Genomic DNA, 23640 nt, shown 5'->3' with positions numbered 1-23640 from the left:
AGGACAAAGGATTAAAGGTTGCATCCTGCCAGAAGACTGGAATAGCTTAAAAACACATTATTAAAAATATTGTTAATGATAACTACTTCACATATCGGCATTAAAATTATGCTTCCTCAGTTCTATAAAATATTTGGTAGATAAAATTTGCGGATATGAATTCAATAATGAACATAAAAATGCATTTCAAGATGCATGAAGTTATAAAATAGATACAGAAGGAAGTCAGTGTAATTTCACTTGGACATATTCAGCTTAGAATCTTGAAGTAAAAGTTATGTGGAAAAAAGAGGAAATAATTTTTTCTTTTGTTTACTTTTAGTTGTTTTCTTTTTAACAGATTACGCTTAAAGATTCTGACTGTGTTTTACAAAAGATGTTATACAATTATATACAAACCACTGACAACAACCACTGTGTGATCCTTATCTGAATAGATGTCCAGAAATAACAATGGAAATAATCTAGAAATATTTAAGAAGTCTACAGAAATAGGAGAAAAATATGTCATTAGGTAATTTTCATACTCTCTGACAGAAGTTTTATTTTACATGAAAGGAAAATGGAAGAATAAGATTTATTATACAGTACAATTTCCAAGCACACTCATGAATGTAGAAGCTATTTATAATAATTATTTCGTAAATACAAAAAAATGATTTCAACTCATTTTCTAGGAGAATATCTTTTCCATTAGGTACCAGGCTAGCTCTCCCATGGTCAATAATCAGAAAATTAAACAAACTAATGTGTGTGTATATTTGTGTTTGAGTTGCACATAGTAACTTCCTTCCACAGAGTACAGTATAGACAGGGAGGAAAAAAAGTAATTTTACACTGCAAGAACCTGACAAACACTACCTTAGCCTGGCAATCAAGGTCAACATCAATAGCCATTAATCATGTATATAGCATTTACTTTGCTATAATATGAAAACAATTGACCTTACTTCTGTGGTCTTCCAACCAAAAAAAAAACATAAATCCAATATAAACATGACGAAATATCAGACAAATAATAATTGAGGGACATTCTACAAAGTATTCAAATAGTATCACTCAGAACTGTCAAGGTCATCAAAAACAGGGAGATCTGAGAAACTGTCACAACCAAGAGCAGATATAATGACTAAATGCAATGCAAGAACTTTGGTGAGATCCTGGAATGAAAACAACAACAAACAACATTAGGTAAAAACTAAGAATATCTTAATCAAATATGGAATTTAGTTAATATTTGTGTATTAATATTTGTTTGTTAATTGTGACAAATCTGTCAAACTAATGTAAGATGTTCACAGTATGGGGAACTGGGTGCAGGGCATATGAGACTCTGGTATTATGTTTGTAAATTTTCTATAAATGTAAAAGTGTTCTGAGAATTAAGTGAAAAAATGAATTTTATATTTTATACTCTATACGATAGAATATTATTCAGTCTTAAAAAAGAAGTAGAAATTGTCATTTGCAACAACATGAATAAACGTGGAGGATGTCATGCTAAGTGACATAAGCCAGACACAGGAAAAAAAAATCATGATCTCACTTACATGTGGAATCCTGAAAAAAAAAAAGTCAAATACAAAAACACAGAGAGTAGAATGGTGTTTATCAGAGGTGGGGAATGAGACGAAATGGAAAGATTAGATGAAAGAGCACTAACTTTAAGTTAAGTAGTCTAGAGATCTAATGTACAGCAAGAATACTACAGTTAATAATACTGCATTGTATAGTAAAAATATGCCAAGGATGTAGATTTTAGGTGCTCTTACAACAACAACAAAAAGGTAATGATGGAAAGTAACAAATATGTTGAATTGCTTACCTGCAGTAATAATTTGTGTATATGTAGATACACAAATTATTGACATATATGTGACATATATGTCAAATCACATAAGATTTATACAATAAAGTGTTTACAATAGAAATTTTAAAAATAAGAATAAAATTTTAAAACCGAAGTAGATGGACTTTACTCATTTGGAGGAATGTCAATGTTTTGGATGACAGATCAATGTAAGTTACCAAATCTGAAGAGTAGAGGGGAAAATGATTTAAGAAAAATATATTGCACAATATAATTTGAAGAGTTTGCAAAAAGAAAACAAAATGAGATTGGCACACATTTTTAAAGAAAATATTAGACAAAAGTTTATTTGCTAAACATTTGAGTGTTATAGGATAGCGAATATCAGTGTGTACGTCTTTTCTATCAGAGAAGATTTGTGAATGTATGCAGTAGGGTAGGGAATATTGTGGTACACATAATGCTAGGTACCTTAACATTGAATTAACGATGGGGCCTCGAGTGTCAGAGTATAAATGAATCTTCCTGTGTAATTTAAAGCTGTTATTAGTTACATGCCCATAGGAGCAAAATGACTAAAAAACATTTTTAAAGTATATGTGGAGAAAGAGTGTTAGTTTATTGGACTCATAATAAAATAGTGAAGGATTATCAAGGGAGGTGAAGAGTGTCTATTTCACAATTTTATGTCAAAGCCACTTCGTTGAAAACTAAAAATCAATGCTTTTGTGCTGCGTTGTGATGGTCTCCACAAAAGTGATCCAAGCTTGATTTTTTTTTCTTGATAATATACAGACATTTCATAAAAATGATTTAATTTTTTTGTCATCCTCTTTTTTTATTATACCCATCTATTTACCATCTATATTTGTCAAACACACTTAAGAACTCCGTGGTTCCAGATAAGACCAGCTTGATGTTTATATTTCCCAGGATTCAAAGAATGCTTATAACATCCTTAAGTGCTTACTGAGTCAGAAATACCATATTACAGGTATGAACTGCTCATTACGTTTACAGATTTAGGAGGAAGGGCAAGCAATGTTCAGAAACCTTCTCAATGGCATATTATTCTCCTCTGTCCAACTTTACAACCTAGGGTTGAAGAATTGAGTCTAGTTTGGTTTCCTGCTGCTATAAAACCAGAAGTTGGAGAAGGCTCTGTACAAATCTAGGCATTTTAAAAAATTGTTAATTTTCCATAAGGTCTCCACCGTTTACTTTTCCAACCAATGGAGTAATTTTAACTTCTGGCAATCACTCTGAAATCCAATCCATTAACATTATCAAAGAGAAAATAGTCTCTCTTGTTCATAATCTTATTTAATACTGTTTCCTCCAGAAAGGATTCACTCATTCTGGGAACCAGTATGCAATTCAATCTTTTTTTTTCCATTTACAATGAACAAATTCAATTTCCCACATCTCTGTTTTAAAGGAAATTTAATTGTCAATGAAGATGACAAGCTAGTAGTTTGACACTTTAATGTGGTCTCCAGTGTACTAAAGATGATGAATCAATATTAATTTCCATTGAACTGAAAAAAATGTGAATATTTCATCAGGGATCAAATTTATTTTCAATTTCAATGGCAACATATGAAGATAGGTTCCAATTTTAGGCATCTCATATTTAGCAAAGTTAACAAAATTAATAAATTATACATTTCCTATCACCAGGCTAGGAATTCTATATGATGTATTTTATTAGAAAATCTTACTATTGTGAATTAAGCTGGTACATAGTAAAATATATGCTTTTTTTACCCTACGTAATTGCCTAAATTTAATTGAAGATTTCAATATCTTTGCTTCAAAGAGGTAATGTTTAGAATTAAAGTCATTGTAGTAATCTTACTCTTATTTTGATAAAATCTAAAATTCATTAATAAAATAATATTTTGCTCAATCATTATAAAGTGCAAATAAATGTTTTAGCTTTATCTTTGGCATTAGAATGAAATATGGATTATAGAAGTTCTTTTTATTTGCAAGGGATACCTCCCAAGGAGGCCAGTGGGTGCCTGAAACTGCAGATAGTACCAAACCCAATTGCTGTCATTTGAAATATGTTTCTGTTCATGTCTCTCATCCACAAATTTAATGACTTTTCCATCTTACCTAATCACTTACCGTGCACTGTGGCTGTAGCATTTTAAGTTTCAGGTGTGACAGCAAAACTAGCACATTTTTTCTCCTTCTTCACAATTTCATAGATAGAAGATTTATTATCTCTTTGGGTCTCAGCAACCTCAGCATATGATTTTTTTTCCTTCCCTAATTAAGTTGGGAACTTTCGCCTTTCACTTACAGGAAGCATTTTATGGCTTTTCTTTGGCATATCCAAATTGCTAGCATCACTACTTTTGCATTTTGTGGCCATTATTAAGTAAAGCACGGGCTGTTTGAACACAGCACTGTGATATTGTGACAATCTTTCTGATACCCAAGAGAGCTACTAAGTGATCAACAGGCAGGTAGTGTATATTGCAGGGATACACCAGACAAAAGGATAATTCAAGTCCCAAATATGACAGAGAGGGATGGTGTCAGATTTTATTACGCTACTCATCCTGCAATTTTAAAGTTATTAATTGTTTATTTCTGGAAGTTTCCATTGAATATTTTTGGACTTAGGTTGACTGCAGGTAACTGAAACTGCAAAAAGTGAAAACTGCAAATCAGGGAGGATTACTGTATAGTATCCATTCTGTTCCTGACCAGCTAAATTATGTTGGTCAAGTTACATAGTATCTCTGAACCCCAGTGTTCTTCATGTGGAAAATGGAAGGGTTGCCTTAAACAATTTATTCAATGTTAAATGAAAAATATACATGTGTATCTCTGTGTTTGAATGTATGTGTGATTTTATGCATAAATCACAATGCTAAATTGTGATATAAATATTTTGTTGTAGTACTTTAAATTTTTAAAATAATTTCTATTTTGAATTATCTTTTTGACAATTTATGAATAAAACATTTACATCATTTTTGAATGCCCTAACCCTAATTGTGACAGCTTTAGAATGACAGTATTTAAAGGATAAAGTTTCCCTTTATTATATTCAAATAATATCTTATTTTAATTTAAGTTAGAACTTTATAGTTCACAGTGCATCTTTATACTGTCAGGCTAAATAACAGAGCAAGCTCTCTAAAATTAAAAATATACATATTTGGGAATAGAACATTGCAATAGGAATAGGCATGCAATAATAAACTATATGCATATTAAGGGAGGTAAGGAAACACAAAGTTTTAAAGGAAAAATGAGGAATTTTATCTAATTATTTTGAAATGATTATCCTTGTCTTAAAAGATTAATAGAAGAATGACACCAATCTGAGGTTGGACAGGCAGTTGCTAAGATATCTTCAGAATATTTTTATGTGTAAGATTGTGATGGCTTTTGTGCTAGGTTGTGGTTTTTGCCATCTTTTGTGATTTTTTTTTCAGCCATACTAACATGAAAACTCTCTTCACGGTCAAGAGATTGAGACCATCCTAGCCAACATGGCGAAACCCTGTCTCTACTAAAACTACAAAAAGTAGCTGGGCATGGTGGCACACATCTGTAGTCCCAGCTACTCAGGAGGATGAGGCAGGAGAGTCGCTTGAACCAGAGAGGCTGAGGTTGCAGTAAGCCGAGATCGTGCCACTGCACTCCAGCCTGGTGACAGAGGGAAACTTCATCTCAAAAAAAAGAAAAAAACTATAAAGGGCTGGGCGCAGTGGCTCACTCCTATAATACTAGCACCTTGGCAGGCCCAGGTGGGAGAACTGCTTGGGCCCAGGAATTGAGACCAACCTGGACAACAGAGCAAGACCCTGCCTCTTAAAAAAAAAAAGAAAAGTTGGCCAGGTGTGATGGATCACGCCTGTAGTCCCACCACTTTGGGAGGCCGAGGTGGGCAAATCACAAGGTCAGGAGTTCGAGACCAGCCTGGCCAACATGGTGATACCCCATCTCTACTAAAAAAAATATTTAAAAATTCGCTGGGCATGGTGGTGGGCACCTGTAATCCCAGCTACTTGGAAGGTTGAGGCAGGAGAATCACTTGAACCCGGGAGGCAGAGGTTGCAGTGAGCCGAGATCACGCCACTGCACTCCAGCCCAGTGACAGTGTGAGATTCCATCTCAAAAAAATAAAAAAGAAAAGAAAAGTTAGCCAGGTATGGTGGCATGCATTTGTGATCCCAGCACTCTAGAGGCTGAGACGGGAGGACTGCTTGAGCCTAAGAAGTCAAGGTTGCAGTAAGCCATGATCTTGCCACTGCATTCCAGCTTAAACAACTGAGATGCTATCTCTTAAAAACAGAAGTAGAAGCAAACAACTATAGGGGAAAATGAGGGATACATACTTTAAGAATTTCTAAAAATTTACATGGAAAAACACTACGATTCTACAGAAAATAAAACAGTATTAAATAACATTATTTATAAAATAGATACTAACAAATTACCTTACGTAAAGATTCAAGTCAGTAACTTAAAGGATCTTACATAAAAGTACTTTCCGTTGGTTGGAGGAGAGACTTTTACTATACACTGTTTTTCAATTTTTTTAGACAAATTACATTTAAAAGTTTAAATTTGCTTATCTACATTCTTAATGTGAATTGCCACCTTACTAAAGGAAGGCTATTTTTGTTCCTGCAGTCTACAAAAAGAACAAAAATATTAAAAACGTACAACTCTTCTCACAGAACTAAGTTGGTTTTACACAAAGACATCTGGCACAAAATACAATGAAATTTCAATATAGAATTACAGCAGGGGATGAGGGTGGAGAAGGAGGAGATTACCAATTCTAAGAGGGGAGACAACAGAAGTATTTTTTAATGTCTTATTTTAAGAGTAAAACACCTGGTTTTTTTTTGAGATAGAGTTTTAGGCGGGAGTGCAATGGAACGATCTCGGCTCACTGCAATCTCTGCTTCCAGGATTCAAGTGATTCTCCTGCCTCAGCCTCTCGAGTAGCTGGGATTACAGGCACACGTCACCATGCCAAGCTAATTTTTGTATTTTTAGTAGAGAGGGGGTTTCACCACATTGGCCAGGCTAGTTTCAAACTCCTGACCTCAGCCTCAGCCTCCCAAAGTGCTAGGATTACAGGCATGAGCCACCATGCCCAGCCAACACTGAACATTTTACTCAGAACTAGTTAAGAAAACAGAAATATACGTTGGGGGTTTATGGATTACTTCTTTTTGGGGGGCAATACTGGGAATAGAAGAGAAAGGAGCTTCCTTTCCCTTTCCTTCTTTCATTCATTCATTCATTTTGAAAAGAAGTCCTGCTCTGTTGCCCAGGATGGAGTGCAGTGGTGAAAACTCAGCTCACTGCAACCTCCACCTCCTGGGTTCAAGCAATTCTCCTGCCTCAGCCTCCCAAGTAGCTGAGATTACGGGCACACACCACCACACACGGTTAATTTGAATATTTTTTTAGTAGAGACAGGGTTTTGCCATGTTGGCTAGGCTGGTCTCGAACTCCTGACCTCAGGTGATCCACCCGCCTCAGCCTCCCGAAGTGCTGGGATTACAGGCATGAGTCACCACGCCTGGCCAAGAAAGGAGCTTTAGATAAATAAAATGATTAAACATTTATAGCATGTAGAATAAAAATATTCCCTCAGTAATACTCAAATTATCCAGATTTCCAAGATGTTGGTAGCACCCCAAGAGCTTCAAAAGAGAAATTAAAAGAAAAACAACGTTACCCTACCTGAAACACAGATTCACTGTTTGCCATATTCTTTTCTCTAGTAAAAGATGAATAAAGTTTCCCCTGGAAAAACTGAAAACAATCTGAGGTATATTTCAGAGAAAACAAAATTTTTTGATAAAAATGCCATGTTAACAACTGAGGAAATTATTTTAAATATATTAATTTTAACACAGGAATAATATGTCAAACCAGGATTTCTCAACCTCAGCACTATCGACATTTTAAGCTGTATAGTTTTTGGTGTGGGAGGCTGTCCTGTATATTGCAGAATGTTTAGTGGCAGCCCTGGCCTCTACCCAAGAGGCCAGTAGGACCTACCTCCTCATTCAAGCGAATGCACTAAATTTTGCCCTTCACTGACAAATCCCATCAATGCATGTATTTATCCCATTAGTGACTCTCTTGTGTTCCAGGTACTTTGTTAGGCACCAGAGAAAATATGATAAAGCAAAACAGCTATTTTCCTCACTCTCATGGTGCTTACAGCCATGGTGGGAAAAATCCATAGAAAAAGACTCGCATACACAAATGCAGACAAAAAAAAAAACTCGCACAAACAAACGTTGCAGATGTTGTTAAGTTACATAAAGGAGATATGCATGGCTGTGCATGGTGGCTCATGCCTGTAATCTTAGTACTTGGGGAGGCCAAGGCAGGCGGATCACTTGAGGCCAGGAGTTCAAGACCAGCCTGGCCAACATGGCGAAACCCTGTCTCTACTAAAAATACAAAAATTAGCCAGGCGTGGTGGTCCATGCCTATGATCTCAGCTACTTGGGAGACTGAGGTGGGAGGATCACTTGGGCCCAAGAGGCAGAGGGTGCAGTGAACTGAGATTGCGCCACTGCAATCTCAGCCTAGGAGACAGAGAGAGACTATGTCTCCAAAAAAAAAAAAAAAAGAGAGAGAGAAGACATACATATTCCACTGAGAACATATAATAAAGCTGCATACTCAAACATTTCTTATTAAAAGATGTGCACAATCAAAAAATTTACAAAGTACTGCAACCCCTCACCTGAGCTTTATAGTATCTCATTCCCTTCCATTTTCTTAGATTAAAAAGCCTAATTCTAACTTTGGTTTATTTCAATATCTAGTTTCTATGGCTCTCATGGGTTTAAAAAAACAGGCTCTCCCCAAAAGTAAAATGACCTAATTAGAAGTAGTACATGATTTCTGCAACCATTTTTAAATCTCAACCAAAATTATCAAAATTTAAGCAAATAAAATTTCACCCTTTCTAATAAAAATATTGAATGTTTAATAAATGGCCTTAAACCAGAGCTCTTTAGAATATTTTAAACATATCAGAAAATTCCATGTTCAAGTTTCTTTTAAGGTGACAAACATGAGAGTTTTTTGTTTTGTTTTTACAACCTTCACTATTTCTGACAATAAAATATCAATATAAATAGTTCAAAACATCTGTTTTCAAAATGTTCAACCCCCCAGGACATGTTTCTTTGAAAAGTTACTGCATTCTCAATATTGAAACGTCATCTTTATCTTGAAGGGGCAGGTTAAGTGTCTGTTTTCTTTGAAAATAGAGCTAGGTATCAGAATATACTCAGCTACATAATAAAGGTCAGCAAATTTAATTTTTAATTTTTAATTTTGATAGAGACGAGATCTCACTATGTTGCTCAGGCTGGTCTCAAACTCCTGGGCTCAAGAAATCCTCCCATCTTGGCCTCCCAACATGCTAGAATTACAGGTGGGAGGCACTGCACCTAGCCAAGGTCAGCAAAATCTACATTTTGGCAAAATAAAAATGTCTTCTAAGTTCAATAGCTATATCACCCCTAGGGAAACTTTTGTGATAGCAGAAATTTTCCTTGGCTCCTCCTTCCCAATCATTTCTGTAGAACTGTAAAGATTTGCTCTATTTAGAGATTAAGTATATAAACTTTTTTGATACCCTCCAGTAACACTTTTGGGTAGTTCGAACTTATTTGCTGCCTATGAATGATTCCATAAATGATCTTCAGTGCTATTAATTAGTCTACAAATATTCACTGAGGAATAACCAAAACAGAAAAGAATCCTATCCAAATGGCACTAGTATACTAGTGAGAGGGAGATGAACAATAAGTAAGATTATTACATGAATATACACTCTGTCAGAGGTGATAAGTACGAAAAAGAAAACAAAAAAGCAGATATTATGGGAAGAGAAGGCATTTGAAATCTTTGGCAGCAAGCCTAGCAAAGGCCTCACTGTAAAGTCACACTTGAATAAATACATAAAGGATATGAGGGGGCAACGCATGCATTATGAAAGGCCCTGAGGTGGATCTGCGTCTGCGTACTTGAGTAAGACCAATGATGTCAGTGTGGCTGAAGGAAGTAAATGAACAAACGGTTATAGTGAAAGATGTCTGAGAAGCACACGTGAGGGGTGGTGAAGATCACGTAGAGCCTTACAGGTTAGCAAGGAATCTGGTTTTTTCTCAGAATAAAATGGGAAGTCACTGAAGAGTGTTAAGTAGAGCAGTGATGTGACTGGACAATCTATATTTATTTACATCAGTATGGACTCGTGTACTTATTCTATGGATGAACATGCAATATTATCATTATTTTTGTGGTTGCTAAAATTGGTCCAGTTCTTAGGAGCTCCTTCAGGTAGGTTCCCGTGCTTTGAACAGGTTTTCATCTTTTTAAGCACTTCATTACTTTCTGGCACCACAAGATGATCTAGGCTTACCTTGTATTTTCTCTGCACCAGTCCTGTAAGGAACTACTTCTCAAGGAGCCCTGGTTCCTTTCATTGAGGAGCAATGGTTGGAGACCAAGATCTAAGCACTAGGTATTCTCAATGCTCCTGGGGTGTCATTGTTTCTACGCCCTCTCAGGGGATAGAGGTAGGAAATATACATATTCAAATTAACTCATACATATGCACACATCTATATTTCTGTATGTCTGTGTAAATATTAAAAACCATGAGTTTATTTTCATACTTCTGATCTCAACACTACAGCATGACTGTACAGTTCTTTTTGTCTCTAGTTTTATGTTATGTAATCAAGACACCATTTTCTACAGTTACTTAGGTGAGTTCTTTCCCTCCCTATCCCCTTTTATGTGAATTTTACTATTCCTTTTTGGGTTCTCCTGCATCTGGGTTGGTGGTAATTGCTTATTTGGTCTCCCATATCCTGGTTGGTGGCAATTGCATAGAAGCATTTAAAACATTCCTGTGGTTCTAAGAATCAGAGTTATACCGACATATATACTCTGAGAAGTGCCACTCACATTCCATCCATGCTACACAGATCTCCACTCCCTTCTTCTCCCTCCCACTCCCTATAGGTAACCAATCTCTAGTTTCTGATTTATCTGCATGGTACTCCATTATATGGATATATGGATGTAACACAGTTTATTCAACCATTCTCCTCTGTGTGGGCATTTAGTTTGTTTCAAATATTTTGCAAATTAAATAATACTATAATTAATAACATTAAATAATACATAATTTGTATTGTTAGAGGCATATTCAGGATAGATTCCTAGAATAATTGAGAGGTAAATGCATACAGTTTGTTAGGTATCACCAAATTTCCCTCCAAAAGATGTGTACCAATTTGCATCTGCAGCAGCAAAGAATGAGAGTACCTGTTTCCCCACAGCCTTGTCAACAAATGTGTTGTTTTATGTTTGAATTTTTGCCAGTGAGACAAGTCTTCCTTTCTTGAGACAAAGTTCTAGCTAACTGGTCCATCTTGTGCCTATTTGATAATGAAGAATAATGAACAAAAGCCAGGCATGGTGGCACATGCCTATAATCCCAGCACTTCGGGAGGATGAGGTGGGAGTATCGCTTAAGCTCAGGAGATCGAGACTAGCCTGGACAACACAGCAGAACCTAGTCTCTACAAAAAATTTAAAAACTAGCTAGGTGAGGTGGCACATGCCTGTGGTCCCAGATATTCGGGAGGCTCGGGGGAGGATCGTTTGAGCCTGGGAAGCCGAGGTTGCCAATGAGCCGTGATCACACCACTGCTCTCCAGCCTGGACAACAGGGTGAGACCCTGGAAATAAGGGAGGAAAGAAGAGGAAGGAAGGAAAGAAGAGGAAAGAAGGAACAAAGGAAGGAGGAAGGAAAGAAGAGGAAGAAAAGAAAAGGGAGGAAGGGAGGGAAGGAGGGAGGAAGGGAGGGGAGAAGGAAGAAGAACAAAACAAACAAAAAACCGTACAAACGGCAACACAAAACTGACACTCCTGTGAGTTTTGAGTGATTCAATCTAGTGGAGAGGTAAAGGTTTGACAGAGTTACCACTAGGTCCCTTCTAATCCCCACATGGTCTAGCAACTCCAAGTACTCAATCTGCATTTAACTTGCTTAGGCCCACCAAATTCTAATGCCTAAACAAAGTCGGAAGGGATGCAATGTCTCCTAAGGCTTTGTGATTCCTCTGCCAGTGGTAGGACACAGTCTTCATCTCTAAATACCATTTAATTATTAATCAGTAAGAACAAAAATGGTAACTTCTGTCCAAAAGGGACAGAGTGAGGCAAGTTTTCTTTTAACTACCTTCCTAGCAAACAGAGGTAGGAAATACATGGACACATACAAACTCATGCAAATACATACACCTACATTTCTGTACTAAGCATCAAACGCTATGAGTTTATATTGATTCCTCTGGTTCTAATCCACCACCAAAAAGCTCATTTAGCCTTTGTTACCTTCCCTGTAATACTTTTCACTGTCACAAAATAGCCCAAAATAAAAATTACTTTTATGAAGTAATTCATAAAAGAGATGGTTTTCACTGAAATATCATTGTCTTAATCCAGTCTCTAAGAATGTTCAGGCTGGGGAAAATACTATTATGCATTAAACTGTTCAAAATTTGATGACATATACACTTTAATGTAAAATTTCCAAAACAAGCACTCTGACTTCACTACTCTTGAGGTGATGCTTACTCATCTATGTAAATCAGGTCATTTTGATAATCCAAGTAAAGCTAATGTTCTAATGATTGAACTTTTACTTGAATCTAAGTCCTTGTCTCAACTATACTTTTGAAAGCTTTTCCTATGTTCTATCTATTAAAGCCCATATAGTCTCTAAGGTCAAAATTTCCAGTTTTAATATTCCATTGGAAGGGCTGCCTCACTTCTCCCAAATATACTTGTTAAAAACCAAAGGGGCCGGGCACAGTGGCTTACACTTGTAATCCCAGCACGTCAGGAGGCCGAGGCAGGCAGATCACCTGAAGTCAGGAGTTCAAGATCAGGCTGGCCAACGTGGTGAAACCCCATCTCTACTAAATATACAAAAATTAGCCGGTGTGGTGGCACGAGCCTATAATCCCATCTACTCAGGAGGCTGAGGCGGCAGAATCGCTTGAACCCAGGAAGCAGAGGTTGCAGTGAGCTGAGATCATGCCACCGCACTCCAGCCTGCGCAACAGAGCAAAACTCCTCTCAAAAAAAAAAAAAAAAAAAAAAAGGAAGGCCAGGCACAGTAGCTCACATCTAAAATCCCAGCACTTTGGGAGGCCAGGAAGAGAAGAGAGGATCCCTTGGGTCCAGGAGTTTGAGACCAGCCTGGGCAACATGGTGAGACCCCATCTCTACATTTTAAGAAAACAGAAAAAGAAAAGAAATTTGTAGACAGCAAAGCAGTATCACTTCACAGAGTTTGCTGTCTTTATAGATGGGAGGTAGCTGTTTCATTTGTATGTGTTTCAAAATTACATGAAAATCACAGGAAAAGCTCTGAAAAATGGCAGACTATGCACATATTACTTTGATACAATGCAATAAAGATGAACTGAACTGCTGGCCGAACTAAAAAAAATTTTTTAATCACTTTTTAAAATATCAAACAGAGGTACTACATTATGGACTAATGACCTTCAAATCTTTTCAAATATTTTCTCTCATTTTAAATCATTATCAAATAGTTTTGTCTTAAAAAGTAACCACATGAATGTATAAGCATAGCGCAAAATTTTCATTTCTAAAATTTTAATTTCTAATTTAAACGTAAACTACTTATTTTAAAAGATTCAAGTTCACTGAGTAACATACTACATTCCAATGGCTTACACAAATTAATTTTTTTTTTTTTTTTTTTTTGAGGCAGGGTCTCACTCCAACGCCCAGGCTGGAGTATGGAGTGCAGTGGTGCAATCACGGCTCACTGCAACCTCAATCTACTGGACTCAAGCAATCCTCCCACCTCAGCACCCCAAGTTGCTGTGTCTACACATGTGCGCCAGCATGCCCGGCTAATTTTTGCATAAAATTTTTTTTTTTAATTAAACGGAGTCTCTCTCTGTCACCCAGGTTGGAGTGCAATGGCGCAATCTTGGCTACGTGCAACCTCCACCTCCCAGATTCAAGCAAATTCTCCTGCCTCAGCGTCCCAAGTAGCTGGGATTACAGGCGACTGCCACCATGCCCAGCTAATTTTTGTATTTTTGGTAGAGAAGGGGTTTTACCATGTTGGCCAGGCTAGTCTCAAACTCCTGACCTCAAGTGATCCGCCTACCTTGGCCTCCCAAAGTGCTGGGATTACAGGTGTGAGCCACCATACCTGGCCTAAAATTACTCTTAATAAAAATTAATAATTTCCTATTTTGAGAGCTTTTATACTATAGCAATCATTTAATAATCCTTTCAAGTGAACTTCTGATTAAAGTGAATGTTATAAAACTATGATTTAAATATTTGCTTTGTCTACTTACTTCTGTGCTCCCTGAGAAAACAGCTTTGTCCACATTCACTAACAATGGTTCTTCCATCTGGCATACTCCTAGTGACCACTCCACACAACGCTGATGAGCCCAACAAGTGCCTAAAATGGGAAAAATGAAAAGGAGCAAATAAGCAAACATTAAAAAAATTAAAGCTAATAAATACAGACATAAAACTTAAAAATCAACTCTAATATGTAAATATACAATGGCATCCTATATTTGTGATACCAGTAAAGTGGCCCCTCTAAAAATGTGGACCAACCACTGAGTGCCAGTATCAATATCAAACTGAGAAATTCTTAGAAATACAGAATCTGTCTGGGTGCAGTGGCTCACTCCTGTAATCTCAGCACTTTGGGAGGCCAAAGCTGGTGGATCTCTTGAGGCTCGGAACTTGAGACCAGCCTGGCTAACATGGCAAAAGCCTGTCTCTACAAATTAGCTGGGCATGGTGGCGCATGCCTGTAATTCCAGCTACTCAGGAGGCTGAGGCATGAGAATCGCTTGAACCCAGGGGACAGAGGTTGAAGTGAGCTGAGATCACGCCACTGCACTCCAGCCTATGCAACAGAGCAAGACTCCGTCTCAAAATAAAAACCAAAAAAATGCAGAAGCACAGATCACAACTGAGATCTACTGAATGAAAAACTCTTGCAGTGGGGCCCAGCAATCTGTGTTTGGTTCTGTTTTTTTGTTGTTGTTGTTTTGTTTTGGTTTTGAGACAGGGTCTCACTTTTTTTGTTGCCCAGGCTGAAGTTCAGTGGCATGAACACAGCTTACTGCAGCCTCAACCTCCAGGGTTCAAGCAATCCTCCTGCCTCAGCCTTGCCAAATAGCTGGGACTACAGCCACATGCCACCACACTCAGCAAATTTTTTTCATTTTTTGTAGAGACAGGGTTTCACCATGTTGCCCAGGCTGGTCTTGAACTCCTGAGTTCAAGCGATCCACCTACCTCAGCCTGCCAAAGTGCTGGGATTACGGGCTGTGAGCCACCGTGCCCTGCCAGCAATCTGTGTTTTAACAAGCCGTCTGGTTATTATGATGCACACACAAGTTTGAGAATCACTGAATTAGTGATTATTTCTTCAACAAACAAAATTAGTTTTTAGTCATTTTATTTAAATATTATATATGTATTTGGTATGTTTCTGATATCTTTATATAAAACAAACAAAGTATTACTTAGTACTTTGTTGAGGTGATATACAAAGGAAATGTATAGAAAATAAACTACACATACACCTCTACTTCCCTCATCCCACAGTGAGAGCACATATCAATGATTATTAACACTTCAGCCTTTAAATTATCCATCACATAACACTTGAACCACTATCAGTTAATCTGCAGTTCAACTACAGAATGAGATGTACTTTAAATTCCAGTAGCACCATATCATGAGTGCTGAGTTACAATACTATTATAATAAGATAATCTACCCGGCTAAGACCTATTTTCATTCATGCCCAAATAAAATAGACTCAGAATGCCACATTCCCCAAGTTCTCACTTTAAAATTTTCCCCTTTAAAATTTTCTCTCTTTTCTCAATTGTCAGATCTCCAAGGCACCGCTTTCTACACAAGAAAAAACACAAGTATTTTAAAAAGGATCCAGTCCGGTGGTGGTACTGTACAGATTTTAAATAAATTAGATAAACCTTATTAGACAATTTCTTTTACCTAACCAGGCATATTTAATAATGATTTTTTTATAGTATGATTCTAATTATTTCTAGACAAAAGGTATTTATTATTGAGGACATAATAATGCATTAAAATTAAAATGCTTCCAGAATTAAGAGGCAGTTATTATTGAAAACATACCCATACCTGTGGAATCAAATAAGGCTTGGACATCAATGGCATCTGGAAGCCCTACCAGACTGAGTTCATCCCACAGTTTACTAGCCTGATCATCTGAAGCTGTCTGGGTGCTTACACTTACACAAGATACTATATTCTGCTGAGGAGATCATTCTCTGAAAATAAAATAAAATAGCTGTGAAAGTGAAAACAAGCAGAAAATTGTTTCATTTTTAACTGTTTAAATGCAATGTACTGCCAAATCAATTTTAATTTATCAGGCATTAACTGTCATAAAATAACTTTTAGAATTTATCTGTTAGTATTATCCATGGTATAATATTAAACTGGGTTGCCATATTATATAATGTAAGTAACAAGTAAGAAAAAGAGTCTCAAAACCCACAGGGAAGTATTAAATTGTAAATTTGTTTTTCCATTCCATAATATAATGTTTTTCAAACCGACTCTCATATCCTAGTCAGGAATTGTATTTAACACATAAAATGAGTATTTCCTATGGCTTTACTTAAACACTTACAAAACAAAACTTGATCAAATCAGAAATGTTTAGTCTGCTATATCTTAACTGAGGACTGCCACAACAGAGGTGGCAGTTAACTGTGTAAAGAAAGGATATTTTCCAGGGAAAATGAAAACCCACTACAGAGTGTGAAAACAGAGGCAGGAGGAATGGAATGTATCAGCTGTAGCTTTCTTATGGTCCCGTCAACAAATCTCAACAGCTGGTCTGTGGCATGACGTTGCAAGTACTCTCAATCAAGACTGTACGTCACAAATTGGAAGTAAAAAGCAAAAGCAAAATAGCTACCAAAGGCATGTAGAATAAAGAAGACAGTATAATAGCAAAAACTATAGTCTAAAAAAAGAACATTGAATAAAGTAAACAACATATGGGAGATTTCAGGCTTTCAAGCTCTAACACTTTAGGTATTATTTAAGACCATTAAATAAATAAAAATGGCTATTGTACTTAATTATTAAATATGGGAAATCAGATGACTACCACTAAAACTTAAATATTCTCCTAATATCATAGTATTTAACCTGATCATAATTCTGGATTAAATCACTATTGAATATAGATCATAACTCACTGCACTTCTGTATGCTGGATATTTATCATGATTCCTATTAAGAGAAAATCAGCACAATGACCAGGGTACTAAACATTTTTATACCTGGAATCATTGAAAGAAAAAAAGTATTAACATATTTCAATAAGTACATTTAAATATCAAACCATATAAAAATAACCAGTAATGTTTTTATGTTCAGCATTAGAAATGCATAGACTTTTTTTAAAAGGTTTAGCATGCTATGCTAACTTTAAATTCTCATTTTAATAAATGCCCACAGTAAAATGAGAACAAATTCTTTCCTATAAGTATAATCTCTATTCCTACAAATATATTCTCCATTACAAATCATTGTTATTTTATTGGGAGAAAAAAAAAAGACAAACAGTTCATCTATAACTACTAAGTGTTGTTTTAACATACTGTTTTGCACTAGTATTTGATGAGGGAAAGGGGTGTAAAAAAACCAAGAGAATGACTAATTTCTTACTAATCAGGTCGTAACCAGCAGCTTAATCAAATTCAACCTTCAAGTTTTGAGACTGGTTTGTATGTATATACCATATCAGTAAGATATCAATGTCAACACTAAGGATGACAGCAGCCCAGCTTAGAAAGAGATATCAAGAGGAATCAGCTGAAATGCATACCCACAAAATTCTTAGTTATAAAACAAAAAAAGGAAAAAAATTCTTGGTTTTTTTATTTAGTGAAAATGAGAGGAAAGACATTTTCAAAACCTCCTTTGTAAAATTGTTTTTTAAATTAACTAGCTATTTAAACTTCATTAGTAACATACATTTTGTAAATTTTGCAATCGTTACCAAGCTAAATTAATTGCCTGCCCTTCAATGACGCCAAGTTTTGAAGTGTGCTTCATCAACTGGCATATTACCATTACTTATTAAGTTGGTAAGCACTAAGTATATATAAAGACTTTCATTTAACAAAGGCTATTTTTATATAATTACCTGAGCTCATAAGAATTTTCACTAAAAATTAATTTCACTTTTAAAACAAGGAAATGAAACCAAGTCTATTTCTCAGGACAGGATTTTATATAATTGCCATTATTTAAGGCAGAACATGAGGATATAAGATACAGCCTGATTCAGTCCATTAAATTTGCTAATAGACATTTTAACATTGCTGGCCTTTTGATTATTTTATTAAGATGTGTGTACTCAACTGACAACTAAAGATAAGGCTATAGCCTCCAAAACATCACAACTCTCCAAATATAGTACTTCTAAGCTTCCTTAAACTGTTCCAACTTAAATTCTTTTAAAAGATTCTCCCTCTTTTTATTGTTTCATTTCCTACTTCAGGTCTTCAAGGCATTGGCAGCAGTTCAAAACAAGGAGCCAATCAAATAAGTACAACACAACAATGATTTAGTACTTAAATTTGGATATAAGCCAGATAAGCACTTGAGTGATTACATCATAACCCTCAAGAGGCAGTGTTTGTTAGCTTTGCAAGCTAAATTAATTTTTACACGTTCTCATCAACTACAGAAACTTCTACTCCCTTAATCAGCACAGCCAAGTCTCCATATTAATATGGTCTTTAAACACAACTGTACAAAATATTTTAAACTATATCAGACAAGACCTTTAGGTAATTACAATGTGCCCATGAATACAGACATACACACATCATTACAAAAAAAAATCCTTAAAAAAGAAAAAAGCATCTTCTGGGAGGGAAGGCAGGGGAGGGAGGGAGGGAAGAATGTATAGGACAGTGCAACATTTTCTGAAGCACACAAACATATATAAATTAAATAAATTAAATGATTGAATGGATAAATGAATGAATGACACAAAAGACATGAGTAGTGAAAACCAATTCTGGATTTGCTATTGTATTATGTTATATTCTTACAATTAAAAGCTTATTTAGAGAAACAAAAGAAGGACTTCATTGATTTGTTTTATTATTATCTTCTTTCCATTTATAAATTCCATGAACGCCCTCCCTCTCAGCTTGTGTTATGTTCTTTGAAGTTTTCTTCCAAAAGTTTAGTTTTGTTATCACACCGCTTTCATATACAATTAATATAAACTTTTTAAAAAATAACAAGAAAAATTTGTGAAAAGGATAGTTTGTTGGATTAATTGGGTTAATGGTGAGTCACAGTATCCCATAAATGTGGAAAACAGGAGAAACTGTTCGACAAGAACAATCCCATTTGAAAATTTATAAACATTATAATGGAAATAAATTATATGCAGTCTTAATCTATTCCAACATTTAAATTAGAAACTGCTTACTTTCTCTGTCCTCTTTGTTTTCGTGGTGCTGAGTTTTGCATTTTCTCATAGGTTCCATTGCTGTTGTCATCAATGTCCTTCTTGTTAGAAGGTTGGTTTCTCCATGGCAAGATAAATCCAGGCGTTACTCTGAATTGTTTTAAGTCTCCTTGTCCTAAGGAACTTTTTTCCCCACAGTAACTTTTTTCCCCACAGTAACACACAGCAGAGCTGTTCACTAGTAAAAATGAAATGTAAGTCAGAGAAGGAGAAACGTAGCTTTATTCAACTGCTTTAAGTGATAACTATAGATACTTGTGCTTTTAAATTATGTCTAAAGCGCAAGCTAAGCTTTTCAATCTATTTTCTACAGTCTATTCAGTGATTACCCATAAGAACAATTAAGTTTAATAATTATACATTTGGAATTCTACTTTTCCATAGCATTTTAAAAAGTAGTACACATATCAAATCCAAAAAATTCTAGTTAGTAGTTAGAAAAGTTATTTTCTTTTATACTTGACTAGAAAAAATCCAAGTAAGAAAGCTAAAGATGGGGGCCAAGCACAGTGGCTCATGCCTGTAATCCCAGTACTCTGGAAGGCGGAAGTTCGAGACCAGCCTGTCCAACGTGGTGAAACCCCATCTCTACTAAAAGTACAAAAATTAGCTGGGTGTGGTGGCACACCCCTGTAATCCCAGTTACTCGGGTGGCTGAGGCACCTCGCTTGCATCCGGGAGGTGGAGGTCGTAGTAAGCTGACATCGAACCACTGCACTCCAGCCTGGGTGACAGAGCAAGACTCTGTCTCAGGAAAAAAAAAAATGCAAGTTAAAAATGGGAAAGAAGGTAGAGTTTAGTAGCCACCCAACGGCATGACAGCTCTGTAAAACATATGGTGACAGTTTTATTTAACCACTTGATAGAACGTTCATTATACATGATATATATATACCAAACACATGCATACACACGGGGAGATATAAAAATATAAACTTAAATAGTTCCTGGGTTGAGTGGTAGTAGATTTTTGGGGAAGCAGAAGAGCTGAACTGGAAGGAGGAAAGGGATGATGAGGAGCAAAGAGGATTTTTTAGGCCAGTGAAACCATTTTATATGATACTATAATGGGAGATACTGAGCCCTAATGTAAACTATGGACTGTAGTTAAAAATAATGTATCCATATTTTTAACGTATCCACTGTAATCTCAACCTCCCGGGCTCGATCGCATATATACACACACATATATTTGTTTGTTTAGACGGAGTCTTGGCCACCCGTAGCCAGCGCCCGCTCATGCGCGCTCCTGGAAGACCCAGCAGCCCCGCCGCGAGTTCCGATTGGCTCCGAGTGAGTGGCGGTCCCCTGTGACGTCACAATAGCGCGCCTTTCGTGACGCCACAAGGGCGCGTCTTCGCCGACACCATAGAGGTGGGCCTTCGGCGACCTCAGAGGCGCGGGTGTTCGGATGCGTCACTGGTGCGCTACAGTGCCTGGAGCTGGGCAGTCTTCTCGTGAAGAGTGAGGACTGGTAACAGCGATCTCCCCGCCAGGTCCTGTGTGTTGCCGGCTGAAGAAGGGTAGCTGAAAAATTCAGACCTAGCACAGTGTTTATGTTGGTCAAAAATAGAAAACTATGTCTGGCGCGGCCGAGGCGGGAGGAACCTTCAGGCCAAGAGCAGCCTAGCAACATGGCGCAACCCCATCTCTGTAGTTCTACCTCAGCCCCCCAGCTACTTGAACCCAAAGGTTCAAGGCTCCAGTGAGCTATGATCCCACCACAGCATTCCAGCCTGCGAGATTGAGGTAAACCCTGTCTAAAAAAATTAAGAAACTATCCAAGTGTGCAACAGGGAGGGACTGCTAAATAAAACATGAGGCTGGCTGGGCCCTACTGTAATCCCAGCACTTTGGGAGGCCGAGGCGGGAGGATGGATGGCTTGGGCTCAGGAGTTTGAGACTAGCCTGGGCAACATGACGAAACCCCGTCTCTACAAAAGATACAAAAATTAGCCGGGTGCGGTGCGCACCTGGCCTAATTTCTGTATTTTTTCTAGAGATGGGGGGGCCTCGCTATGTTTCCCGGGCCAGTTTCGAACTCCTGAGTTGAAGCGATCTTCTCACCTTGGCCATCAGAGTTGTCGGGATTGCAGGCGTGAGGGACCGCGCCCCACCTGGGTTAGGCTACTTAATAACATAAGAAAGTGCTCCGCCAGGCTCAGTGGCTGACGCCTGTAATCCCAACACTTTGGGAGGCCGAGGCAGGTGGATCACCTGAGGTCAGGAGTTGGAGACCAGCCTGGCCATGGTGAAACCCAGTCTCTACAAAATATACAAAAATTAGCTGGGCGTGGTGGCGCATGCCTGTAGTCCCAGCTACTTGGGAGGCTGATAAAGGAGAATTACTTGAACCCGGGGAGCCGAGGTTGCATTGGGCCGAGATCACACCACTGCACCCTAGCCTGGGCGACACAGCAAGAATCCGAAGTTTGACACCAGCCTGGGCAATGTAGTGAAATCCTGTCTCTACAAAACAAACAAACAAAAACCCAGCCGTAACTGTGTCCACCTGTGGCCCTAGCTAGTTAGGAGGCTGAGGCAGGAGGATCATTTGAGGCCAGGAGCTCAAGGCTGCAGTGAGCTGTGATAATCCCACTGCTTCCCATCCTGAGCAATAGAATGAAAGCATGTCTCTAGATAGCTAGCTAGCTAGCTAGATAATTGATACGTAGTTTTGTATCAAATTTTTTCCCTAGATTTGAACGTTTTTCTAAAGTAGCATTCAACACATCAGCATTTTACAGTGTTATTAGTTGTTAGTATGATTATGTTTTTCTGAAATACAGTATCCTTTACAAAAGCAGTTTTGTCTTTCAAAGCACATAGATAAGGCCCTCAAGTGAATTTGTCTGATGTTGGCGACCTTGGTACCATTTTGTCCACTTGATTGGAAAAGTCAGTCAATAATTTCAGGTCACTGTTGGCCTTAGAAGAAGAGCCCAAAGGCAACAAGCAAAGGCGCTGGTGTCCGTCGCCTTCTAGAAGCATTTTCACTTTCCCTTAAGGTTTCCCTTGATGAACATAGAAGTACTGTATGTAGAATTGACCCAGTGCTGCCCTGGCAACTTTGTATATTAGGCCAAATTTACATTTCTTACCTTTATGAGAGGCACCCTGGTAGGCTAGTGGAGTTACACACAAAGTCTGATCTCAGCTGCACTGTCCAGAGATGCAACACGGTCCAATCAAATAACATTCTCTGAGCCCGTTTCTTTAGCTGTAAAAGAGGAATAACATACCCATCTAAAAAGGCAGCTTATTGTATTTGATTGGTCTTTTATTTTCTATGAAACTGTGTTTAACACAGTAATTATTTTCGTTTGTATACTACATTTGTGTTGTGTTTTTGGTTTTAGTTTTGTTTTTGAAATGGAGTCTTTTTTTTTTAGTGGTTTTTTGTTTTGTTTTGTTTTGGAGATGGAGTCTTTCTATTGTCACCCAGGCTGGAGTGCAGTGGCATGATCTCCGCTCACTGCAACCTCCACCTCCCAGGTTCAAGTGATTCTCCTGCCTCAGCCTCCTGAGAAGCTGGGATTACAGGTGCCCACCACCACACCCAGCAAATTTTTAAAATATATTTTTAGTAGAGATGGGGTTACAACATGTTGCCCAGGCTGGTCTCAAACTACTGACGTCAAGTGATCCACCCACCTTGGCTTCCCAAAGTGCTGGGATTATAGGCATGAGCCACCGCGCCTGGCTTGTTTTCATGTAAGGGTTTCTTGGCTAAGCATGGTGGCTCACACCTGTAATCCCAGCACTTTGGGAGGCCAAGGTCAGTGGATCACCTGAGGTCAGGAGTTCGAGACCAGCCTGACCAATATGGAGAAACCCTGTCTCTACTGAAAATACAAAATTAGCCAGGCGTGGTGGTGCATGCTTGTAATCCCAGCTACTCAGGAGGCTGAGGAAGGAGAATTGCTTGAACCCAGGGGGCAGAGGTTGCAGTGAGCTGAGATCACACCATTGCACTCCAGCCTGGGCAACAAGAGCAAAACTCTGTCTCAAAATTTCTTAAAATGATATTTTCAGTATTTTATAGATGATGTGATGATGTTAAGCAGCAATCTTAATAGGATGTTACCCGACACTTTTGCGAGACTGGCAGCTGATTTGATCCAGGTGTCTCTAATTCTTTTTTCTTTTT

General features: G+C 37.5%; 1 long non-coding RNA gene across 13 annotated transcripts in view; it reads right to left on the bottom strand.

Moving 5' to 3' along the window:
* LOC129060514 (uncharacterized) overlaps positions 1-20984 on the bottom strand; it is a 31203-nt gene extending 10219 nt beyond the window's left edge. For 2 of the 13 annotated variants that reach the window (XR_008527311.2, XR_008527302.2), the window contains exons 1-4: positions 19452-20763; positions 17194-17277; positions 16103-16251; positions 14257-14366 (exon numbers count right to left, since the gene is read on the bottom strand). This is a non-coding gene — a long non-coding RNA (uncharacterized LOC129060514). Of the gene's footprint in view, positions 1-14256; positions 14367-15781; positions 15848-16102; positions 16252-17193; positions 17278-19451 lie in introns of all 13 variants that reach the window. The other 11 variants (XR_008527312.2, XR_008527301.2, XR_008527303.1 and 8 more) reach the window with 10 other exon arrangements.
* Between the last annotated feature and the right edge of the window lie 2656 nt (positions 20985-23640).

This window comes from Pongo abelii, chromosome 6, assembly GCF_028885655.2.
Source record: "Pongo abelii isolate AG06213 chromosome 6, NHGRI_mPonAbe1-v2.0_pri, whole genome shotgun sequence".
NCBI classification, from domain to species: domain Eukaryota; kingdom Metazoa; phylum Chordata; class Mammalia; order Primates; family Hominidae; genus Pongo; species Pongo abelii.
This window is presented reverse-complemented; position numbering and strand designations above follow the sequence as displayed.